Below are 11,674 nucleotides of genomic sequence, written 5' to 3' on the forward strand. Positions count from 1 at the left end.
TTTCCGCAGGCTGTTTTCCTTGGGATAGCAATGCAATCCCTACTCTGTGACGTGGAGGTCTGGTCGGCCAACCTTGAGTAAAGGGTCAAAAGGGCCATATGTTTGATCCGCCCGTTGGATCGCGCTCAAATTTTTACACGAGTTTCTGGATGGAGTTTTCCTCGGGGTAGCTACGGAATCTCTACTCGGTGACAAGGAGGTCTTGTCGGCCAAACTTGAGTGACATGAAAAAAGGGGCATAACTTTTGATCCGACCGTCGGATCGCGCTCAAATTTTTACACGAGTTTTCGGATGCAGTTTTCCTCGGGGTAGCTACGAAATCGCTTGTCGGTGACGAGGAGCACTGTTCGGCCAAACTTGAGTGACGCGAAAAAAGGGTCATAACGTTTGTTCTGACCGTTGCTTCCCTTTCTAATGTTTACATAATTTTCCGCAGGCTGTTTTCCTTGGGATAGCTATGCAATCCCTACTCTGTGACGTGGAGGTCTGGTCGGCCAACCTTGAGTAAGGGGTCAAAAGGGCCATAACGTTTGATACCACCGTTGGATCACCCTCACATTTTTACACGAGTTTCCATTTGCCGTATTTCTTGGGGTTGTTATGGAATTGCTTCTCGGTGACGAGGAGGTCTTGTCGGCCAAGCTTGAGTAACAGGGTCAAAGGGGCCATAACTTTTGATCTGACCCTTGGATCGCGCTTTATTTTTTTGCAGGAGTTTCCGTAGGTCGTATTCCTTACGGTAGCTATGGAATCGCTACTTGCAGACGACGAGCTCTGGTCGGAAAGACTTGCTTAACGGGTCAAAAGGGTCATAACTTTTGATCCCACCGTTTGGTCGCGCTTAAATGTTTACACGAGTTTCCGGATGTCGTTTTCCTTGGGGTAGATTTGGTATCGCTACTCCGTGACAAGCAGCTCTGGTCAACCAAACTTGAGTAACGGGTTAAAAGGGCCGTAACTTTTGATCCCACCGTTGGATAGCGCTTCAATTTTTACACGATTATCCGTAGTTTGTTTTCTTTCGGTTCCTGTCGAACCGCTAATAGGTGACGAGGAACGCTGTTCGGCTAGACTTCAGTAAGGGGTCAAAAGGGCCATAATGTTTGATGCCACCGTTGGATCGCGCTGAAATTTTTAGAAGAGTTTCCGGATGCAGTTTTCTTCGGGATAGCTACGGAATCTCTAGTCGGTGACGAGGAGGTCTGGTCAGCCAACCATGAGTAAAGGGTCAAAAGGGCCATATGCTTGATCCGACCGTTGGATCGCGCTCAAATTTTTACATGAGTTTTCGGATGCAGTTTTCCTCGGGGTAGCTACGGAATCTCTACTCGGTGACGAGGAGGTCTTGTCAGCCAATCTTGAGTGACGTGAAAAAAGGGGCATAACCTTTGATCCGACCGTCGGATCGCGCTCAAATTTTTACACGTGTTTTCGGATGCAGTTTTCCTCGAGGTAGCTACGAAATCGCTTCTCGGTGACGAGGAGCACTGTTCGGCCAAACTTGAGTGACGCGAAAAAAGGGTCATAACGGTTGTTCTGACCGTTGCTTCGGGCTCAAATGTTTACACAATTTTCCGCAGGCTGTTTTCCTTGGGATAGCTATGCAATCCCTACTCTGTGACGTGGAGGTCTGGTCGGCCAACCTTGAGTAAGGGGTCAAAAGGGCCATAACGTTTGATACCACCGTTGGATCACCCTCACATTATTACACGAGTTTCCATTTGCCGTATTTCTTGGGGTTGTTATGGAATTGCTTCTTGGTGACGAGGAGGTCTTGTCGGCCAAGCTTGAGTCCTGGTCAAAGGGGCCATAACTTTTGATCTGACCCTTGGATCGGGCCTTATTTTTTTGCACGAGTTTCCGTAGGTCGTATTCCTTACGGTAGCTATGGAATCGCTACTTGCAGACAACGAGCTCTGGTCGGAAAGACTTGCTTAACGGGTCAAAAGTGTCATAACTTTTGATCCCACCGTTTGGTCGCGCTTAAATGTTTACATGAGTTTCCGGATTCCGTTTTCCTTGGGGTAGATTTGGTATCGCTACTCCATGACAAGCAGCTCTGGTCAACCAAACTTGAGTAACGGGTTAAAAAGGCCGTAACTTTTGATCCCACCGTTGGATAGCGCTTAAATGTTTACACGGTTATCCGTAGTTTCTTTTCTTTCGGTTACTGTCGAAACGCTAATAGGTGACGAGGAGCGCTGTTCAGCTAGACTTGAGTAAGGGGTCAAAAGGGCCATAATGTTTGATGACACCGTTGGATCGCGCTGAAATTTTTAGAAGAGTTTCCGGATGCAGTTTTCTTCGGGATAGCTACGGAATCTCTAGTCGGTGACGAGGAGGTCTGGTCGGCCAACCTTGAGTAAAGGGTCAAAAGGGCCATATGTTTGATCCGACCGTTGCATCGCGCTCAAATTTTTACACGAGTTTCGGATGCAGTTTTCCTCGGGGTAGCTACGGAATCTCTACTCGGTGACGAGGAGGTCTTGTCAGCCAATCTTGAGTGACGTGAAAAAAGGGGCATAACCTTTGATCCGACCGTCGGATCGCGCTCAAATTTTTACACGTGTTTTCGGATGCAGTTTTCCTCGAGGTAGCTACGAAATCGCTTCTCGGTGACGAGGAGCACTGTTCGGCCAAACTTGAGTGACGCGAAAAAAGGGTCATAACGGTTGTTCTGACCGTTGCTTCGGGCTCAAATGTTTACACAATTTTCCGCAGGCTGTTTTCCTTGGGATAGCTATGCAATCCCTACTCTGTGACGTGGAGGTCTGGTCGGCCAACCTTGAGTAAGGGGTCAAAAGGGCCATAACGTTTGATACCACCGTTGGATCACCCTCACATTATTACACGAGTTTCCATTTGCCGTATTTCTTGGGGTTGTTATGGAATTGCTTCTTGGTGACGAGGAGGTCTTGTCGGCCAAGCTTGAGTCCTGGTCAAAGGGGCCATAACTTTTGATCTGACCCTTGGATCGGGCTTTATTTTTTTGCACGAGTTTCCGTAGGTCGTATTCCTTACGGTAGCTATGGAATCGCTACTTGCAGACAACGAGCTCTGGTCGGAAAGACTTGCTTAACGGGTCAAAAGTGTCATAACTTTTGATCCCACCGTTTGGTCGCGCTTAAATGTTTACATGAGTTTCCGGATTCCGTTTTCCTTGGGGTAGATTTGGTATCGCTACTCCGTGACAAGCAGCTCTGGTCAACCAAACTTGAGTAACGGGTTAAAAAGGCCGTAACTTTTGATCCCACCGTTGGATAGCGCTTAAATGTTTACACGGTTATCCGTAGTTTCTTTTCTTTCGGTTACTGTCGAAGCGCTAATAGGTGACGAGGAGCGCTGTTCAGCTAGACTTGAGTAAGGGGTCAAAAGGGCCATAATGTTTGATGCCACCGTTGGATCGCGTTGAAATTTTTAGAAGAGTTTCCGGATGCAGTTTTCTTCGGAATAGCTACGGAATCTCTACTCGGTGACGAGGAGGTCTGGTCGGCCAACCTTGAGTAAAGGGTCAAAAGGGCCATATGTTTGATCCGACCGTTGGATCGCGCTTAAATTTTTACACGAGTTTCTGGATGTAGTTTTCCTCGGGGTAGCTACGGAATCTCTACTCAGTGACGAGGAGGTCTTGTTGGCCAAACTTAAGTGCTTGAGTAATGGGTTAAAAGGGCCGTAACTTTTGATCCGACCGTCGGATCGCGCTCAAATTTTTACACGAGTTTTTGGATCCAGTTTTCCTCGGGGTAGCTACGAAATCGCTTCTCGGTGACGAGGACCACTGTTCGGCCAAACTTGAGTAACGCGAAAAAAGGGTCATAACGTTTGTTCTGACCGTTGCTTCGCGCTCAAATGTTTACACAATTTTCCGCAGGCTGTTTTTGTAACATCCCCCATTTCTGGGATAAAACCACAATCTCATGTCAATAGAAAAACAGAGTAGTTAATTTAATTTTTTTTTTATATACATATTCACGGTCTTCGTGTTAACATCTACCGGAAATTTCGACGGAGTCCCCCCTATACCGGAAGGTCCTAATTTACCGACATGTAACCTGTTTACCCTTCTATCAGTTCGCATCTCATAACTTAATTCCCGACCCAATCAACCTGGGTTTCAATTCCACAATTATACTCACACCTATCAACCATAATATTTATGATATGCATGATATAACAAAAATATCATTATGGATGGATAATTTAAATAAATATAAATTCATAGACATGAATTATGGTTATATAAACTACAACGTTAAATTCATCCAATCAAGTTTAAACATTTATTATACAAATTAAGTTATACAACCATTTTCATGTTTACAAAATACAAGGGTATACTAAATAGAACCTAGACTTCAAAAAGGAAACATAAGCTAGGATCTACTCCTGTCGTGCATGCGATGATCCTGAAACAAAATACATATTATTGCGAGGTGAATATTTCCATAAATATAACAATATGAATATCTAATAATTTCAACAGGGCAACATGCATTCATATTTCATTTACTTCTCCCTTCTAGTTTTTTTTTTTATTGAAAATCTCTTCCTTATTCAACTATTGATAATCGTTCCCTCTACCACTATCAACCTTCATTCCAGACATCAACGTGATTACTTTTGCTTATCACATTCTCGATACCAATTTCACTGGTATCGTCATCACCACCCCATAGGAGTCGATATAAGGCGATCCCTTTACCCGGAATCCTAACATACAATGAATGTATGATGGTCATTCCATGGTGATCCCTTTACCTGGGATCCTAACATACACTGAATGTATGGTAGCCAATACATGGAGATCCCCTTACCCGGGATCCTAACATACACTAAATGTATGTTAGTCCATTCATGACGATCCCCTTACCCGGGATCCTAACATACACTAAATGTATGTTAGTCCATTCATGACGATCCCCTTACCCGGGATCCTAACATACACTAAATGTATGCTAGCCAATACAGGGTGATCCCCTTACCCGGGATCCTAACATACACTCAATGTATGCTAGACAATACATGGTGATCCCCTTACCCGGGATCCTAACATACACTTAATGTATGCTAGTTTATGCCTCAAATCACACTTCTCATGTTTTCCTTTTTCAGTGATAATTTCATCACTTGGCAATTCACATAACAACTTTTCACCTTGAATACACATACATTCAGTAATTCACATTTCACATCAAAATATATTAAATCATGGAATTTAACTAGGAAGCATAGGTGTGAATCACCTACCTGCAATAGAAGCTCTATTCGTGCTCCCCTGCTGCTGCTGTTGCACCATGTCTGTGGTCCCTCCTGCAAATCACAGGTTTATCTCATAAATTTTCCTCACTCAAGGATATGTTTTATAATAACCATATCAACAACCAATAAGTCTTTCTTTCAGTCATTTCTTAGTACTTTATGTTTTTCTCATTTCACTCATTATTACTGTCGTTCTTTTTCCAATCCTAGTTATCATTCCTTTCTTTATATTTGGACTTTCACTGTCCAACTGTTACTGCTTCGTCTTTGAACTATTACTGTCTGACCTCTCCTCAGAGTTTTAACTATATCTGGAGTTATAGAACTCCGATTCAAGCAAAATTTATGGCGTTGGAAAGGTAAGACATGAGGCTACAAGTTCTATGTTTTGGGAAGAACCCAGTTCTGCCTCTAAGGTAGTCAAAATTGCTCATTAACAAACGCTTGGATTGTTACTGTCCAACTGTTACTGTCCATTTTTAAACTGTTACTGTCTGACCTCTCCTCAGATTTTTAACTATATCTGGAGTTATAGAACTCCGATTCAAGTGAAATTTGTGGCGTTGGAAAGGTAAGACATGAGGCTACAAGTTCTATGTTTTGGGAAGAACCCAGTTATGCCTCTAAGGTAGTCAAAATCGCTCATAAAAAAAACGCTTGGACTGTTACTGTCCATTTTTTGAACTCTTACTGTCTGACCTCTCCTCAGATTTTTAACTATATCTGGAGTTATAGAACTCCGATTCAAGTGAAATTTGTGGCGTTGGAAAGGTAAGACATGAGGCTACAAGTTATATGTTCTGGGAAGAACCCAGTTCTGCCTCTAAGGTAGTCAAAATCGCTCATTAACAGATGCTTGGACTGTTACTGTCCAACTGTTACTGTCCATTTTTGAACTGTTACTGTCTGACCTCTCTTCAGATTTTTAACTATATCTGGAGTTATAGAACTACGATTCAAGTGAAATTTGTGGCGTTGGAAAGGTGAGACATGAGGCTACAAGTTATATGTTTTGGGAAGAACCCAGTTCTACCTGTAAGGTAGTCAAAATCGCTCATTAACAAACGCTTGGATTGTTATTGTCCAACTGTTACTGTCCATTTTTGAACTGTTACTGTCTGACCTCTCCTCAGATTTTTAACTATATCTGGAGTTATAGAACTCCGATTCAAGTGAAATTTATGGCGTTGGAAAGCTAAGACATGAGGCTACAAGTTCTATGTTTTGGGAAGAACCCAGTTCTGCCTCTAAGGTAGTCAAAATCGCTCATAAAAAAAAACGCTTGGACTGTTACTGTCCATTTTTTGAACTGTTACTGTCTGACCTCTCCTCAGATTTTTAACTATATCTGGAGTTATAGAACTCCGATTCAAGTGACATTTGTGGCGTTGGAAAGGTAAGACATGAGGCTACAAGTTATATGTTCTGGGAAGAACCCAGTTCTGCCTCTAAGGTAGTCAAAATCGCTCATTAACAGATGCTTGGACTGTTACTGTCCAACTGTTACTGTCCATTTTTGAACTGTTACTGTCTGACCTCTCTTCAGATTTTTAACTATATCTGGAGTTATAGAACTATGATTCAAGTGAAATTTGTGGCGTTGGAAAGGTGAGACATGAGGCTACAAGTTATATGTTTTGGGAAGAACCCAGTTCTGCCTGTAAGGTAGTCAAAATCGCTCATTAACAAACGCTTGGATTGTTATTGTCCAACTGTTACTGTCCATTTTTGAACTGTTACTGTCTGACCTCTCCTCAGATTTTTAACTATATCTGGAGTTATAGAACTCCGATTCAAGTGAAATTTGTGGCGTTGGAAAGGTAAGACATGAGGCTACAAGTTCTATGTTTTGGGAAGAACCCAGTTCTGCCTCTAAGGTAGTCAAAATCGCTCATAAAAAAAATGCTTGGACTGTTACTGTCCATTTTTTGAACTGTTACTGTCTGACCTCTCCTCAGATTTTTAACTATATCTGGAGTTATAGAACTCCGATTCAAGTGAAATTTGTGGCGTTGGAAAGGTAAGACATGAGGCTACAAGTTATATGTTCTGGGAAGAACCCAGTTCTGCCTCTAAGGTAGTCAAAATCGCTCATTAACAGATGCTTGGACTGTTACTGTCCAACTGTTACTGTCCATTTTTGAACTGTTACTGTCTGACCTCTCTTCAGATTTTTAACTATATCTGGAGTTATAGAACTACGATTCAAGTGAAATTTGTGGCGTTGGAAAGGTGAGACATGAGGCTACAAGTTATATGTTTTGGGAAGAACCCAGTTCTGCCTGTAAGGGAGTCAAAATCGCTCATTAACAAACGCTTGGATTGTTATTGTCCAACTGTTACTGTCCATTTTTGAACTGTTACTGTCTGACCTCTCCTCAGATTTTTAACTATATCTGGAGTTATAGAACTCCGATTCAAGTGAAATTTGTGGCGTTGGAAAGGTAAGACATGAGGCTACAAGTTCTATGTTTTGGGAAGAACCCAGTTGTAAACACCCAAAGGAAAATATATATATATATATATATATATATTAGAGAGAGAGAGATGATGATGAATGCAGTTTTCGCTGCCGATGCAGAAATCGGCAGCGACGCAGTTTTCGCTGCCGATGCAGAAATCGGCAGCGACGCAGTATTCGCTGCCAATTCTGGACTGGGCAGCGACGCAGTTTTCGCTGCCGATGCAGAAATCGGCAGCGACGCAGTTTTCGCTGCCGATGCAGAAATCGGCAGCGATGCAGTTTTCGCTGCCGATTCTGGACTTGGCAGCGACGCAGCCTTCACTACCGATACAGAAATCGGTAGCGACACAGTTTTCGCTGCCCATTTCTTGATCGGCAGCGACGCAGTTTTCGCTGCCGATTTCTCAATGAACAGTGACGCAGAGCTGGGAGGGAGGGGTAAAACTGATTTTAGATAAACCAAACAAGGATAAGGACACACCTAAACCAACCCCCAAACAACCCATTTCATTGGATGGGTAGTATAAATACAAAGAGGGGAGAGAGAATGACCCATCTTCTTCCAAATTTCCCCTTTCACAACAGAAACGTGAATCAGACCAGTAGAGATTACTTTGTGAACTTGTGAGGGAGAGATGAGACCTTGAGAGAGGAGTGGGCAGCTGCATAGAGGAGAGGAAAAAGAGAGCTGGAAAACGTGAGAGGAAGAAGAAGGAGGAGAACCAGCAGCTGAATAGTGTCAAACCTTCCTCAAACTTAGTTAAATTCAGAAGGTATGGGTCATGAAACTCTCTTCCTCTCCCCCGTAAGATCAAAAACGAAAATGAAGAAGAAAAACCCTAAGAAAAGAATTGATCTAAGACCTAAGCCAGCTGTGAAGGAAGCTGAAATTAACCAAGAGAACAAGCAAACAAAAGTGAAATAAAGTCAATTTTAGAACATCTAACAAATCATGGTAGAGGGCTGGCTTTAACTAGGGGGTAATTAATGTGTTCTGCTGTGATGTTGTTGCTGGACTTAATGTGTTCTGCTGTGATGTTGTTGCTGGACTTAATGTGTTCTGCTGTGATGATTGTTGCTGGAATTAATGTGTTCTGCTGTGATGTTTGTTGCTGGAATTAATGTGTTCTCCTGTGATGATTGTGCTGAAATTGATGCTGCCGATTTGTGTGTTGCGCAGCGAAATTCTGTTTCGCTGCCGTAACTGAACCTGCTGCAGCGAATTAATATTCGCTGCCGATTTGTGTGTTGCGCAGCGAAATTCTGTTTCGCTGCCGCAACTAAACCTGCTGTAGCAAATTAATATTCGCTGCCGATTTGTGTGTTGCGCAGCGAAATTCTGTTCCGCTGCCGCAACTGAACCTGCTGCAGCGATTTGATATTCGCTACCGATTTGTGTGTTGCGCAGCGAAATTCTGTTTCGCTGCCGCAACTGAACCTGCTGCAGCGAATTGATATTCGCTGCCGATTTGTGTGTTGCGCAGCGAAATTCTGTTTCGCTGCCTCAACTGAACCTGCTGCAGCGATTTGATATTCGCTGCCGATTTGTGTGTTGCGCAGAGAATTCTGTTTCGCTCACGCAACTGAACCTGCTGCAGCGAATTGATATTCGCTGCCGATTTGTGTGTTGCGCAGCGAAATTCTGTTTCGCTGCCGCAACTGAACCTGCTGCAGCAAATTAATATTCGCTGCCGATTTGTGTGTTGCGCAGCGAAATTCTGTTTCGCTGCCGCAACTGAACCTCCTGCAGCGAATTGATATTCGCTGCCGATTTGTGTGTTTTTTGCAGCGAAATTCTGTTTCGCTGACGCAACTGAACCTCCTGCAGCGATTTGATATTCGCTGCCGATTTGTGTGTTGCGCAGCGAAATTCGGTTTCGCTGCCGCAGCTGAACCTCCTGCAGCGAAGTGATATTCGCTGCCGAGTTGTGCGTTGTGCAGCGAAACTGTGGCGCCAACAGCGGTGCAGTTCTCGCTGCCGAACTGGCAGCCTGCGGCGAACCAGTTCTCGCTGCCGAATTGGGCAGCCCGCAGCGAACTAGTTCTCGCTGCCGATTCCTACAATAAGCCTCCTAGGCAGGAATGACTTAAATGCTAATAACAATTTCATGATATGATGGTGTAAAATAGGGAACACTTGAATGTGAACATATGAACTATTGAAATAAGTGTGATGATGAATGTGATTCAAAAATAAAATAAATACAACTGTGCTGATTTGTGACCATTGATGTCTTAGGTGGTGCGGTCGGGATTGGACCATCATCAAGACAGGAACGACCACAGGTGGAGCAGGTAGGTGACTTGCACCTTTCTTTTTCATACGTTGAATCTTGGAATATTTTAACTTGAGTACTACCATATTGTTAGAACCGATATTAAATTGTCGAACGCTTAATTGTTGATAAAAGAGTGATTAGCTTCGGCTAATGGCATCCGAATGGATGGCCGGGACAAAAGACTGATTAGCTTCGGCTAATGGCATCCAAACGGATGGCCGGGACAAAGAATGATTAGCTTTGGCTAATGGCGTCCGAATGGATGGCTGGGATGAAGGACTGATTAGCTTCGGCTAATGGCATCCGAATGGATGGCCGGGACAAAGAATGATTAGCTTTGGCTAATGGCGTCCGAATGGATGGCCGAGTTAAAAAGGGATGATTTCGCTGCCGATTGTGGATCGGCAGCGACGCAGTTCCGCTGCCGATTCTGGATCGGCAGCGACACAGTATTCGCTGCCGATTCTGGATCGGCAGCGATGCAGTCTTCGCTGCCGATACAGACATCGGCAGCGACCCAGTTTCGCTGCCGATTCCTTGATCGGCAGGGATGTAGTTTCGGCTGCCGATTTTAGGATTGACAGCGACGCAGCTATCGCTATGGAATCCGGATGGATAGCCGGGACAAATAAACGACTAGTTTCGGCGAATGGCATTTGAAAACTTGTGTATCTATATGTACTACTAATTGTTACATCAAATACATGAAGAAATTATAAATGTTAATGCTTATTTAATTGCTAGGCCGTTAGTTACCATTATTATTATTATTAAGTATTTGTTTTCTCTTAAATGTTTTGTACTGCTGCAGGGACGTCACACCAACGAGATGTCTAGGATACCCGATACACGGGAACCTACTTTTGCAAGGAATTAAGTAGATGCATTCTAAATCACAATGTATTTTGTAGGGATCAATGTACTGAATGTATAACTTTTATTAGATCCTTTTTGTTTAAAAATTGTGATGGCTATTAGAAGTATAAGAGTGCAAACTCATGTCCATGTATATATATTTTTAATATGAACTTCAAATCATGCAACCTTAATATTATGTGTTTGTGTAAGATTCGCTTTTGAATGAACTGTTGATTGTATGGATTGTATTTTGATGATGTGAGGATTCAAGTTCTTTGATTACCGGCACCATGTGTATTAAATATATATATATATTAAAAAAAAAATTTACTATTGTTTTGGGCTTAGAAAGCCGGGTTGTTACAGTTGGTATCAGAGCACTTGGTATGGATCCTGAGGATCATTAATAAATGTGTTGTTGCGATGAATTTCAGGATGGTACGCACCCGACAAGGGACACGAACTGAGCCACCCTCCTTAGAAAGGAGGGGCATGAACCGAGGTGCCCAAGGTTGGCAAGACGAAGATCCCTTAGATGATACGGGCATCTCATGCTCCGATAATACCGCCCGAAACTTTGCATGGGGAAGATACGGTGGCAGGAGAAGGCCCGAGGTCTCATCAGACAGAGGGAACACCCCCAGTCGCAACGGAGCAGCGAGAAAGATCAGAAGCACAGCCATCTACTGTTCCAACTGGTGTGCCCCCACAATATGTAGATGCAGGACTCCTTGTACAAATAGTTAAAGCAGTGATGGAAGGCATGGCTAGTTCAGCAGCACAAACAACCCCTACCACGCAGATTCCACCAGC

Source organism: Populus trichocarpa, chromosome 7, assembly GCF_000002775.5.
Source record: "Populus trichocarpa isolate Nisqually-1 chromosome 7, P.trichocarpa_v4.1, whole genome shotgun sequence".
NCBI classification, from domain to species: Eukaryota; Viridiplantae; Streptophyta; class Magnoliopsida; order Malpighiales; family Salicaceae; genus Populus; species Populus trichocarpa.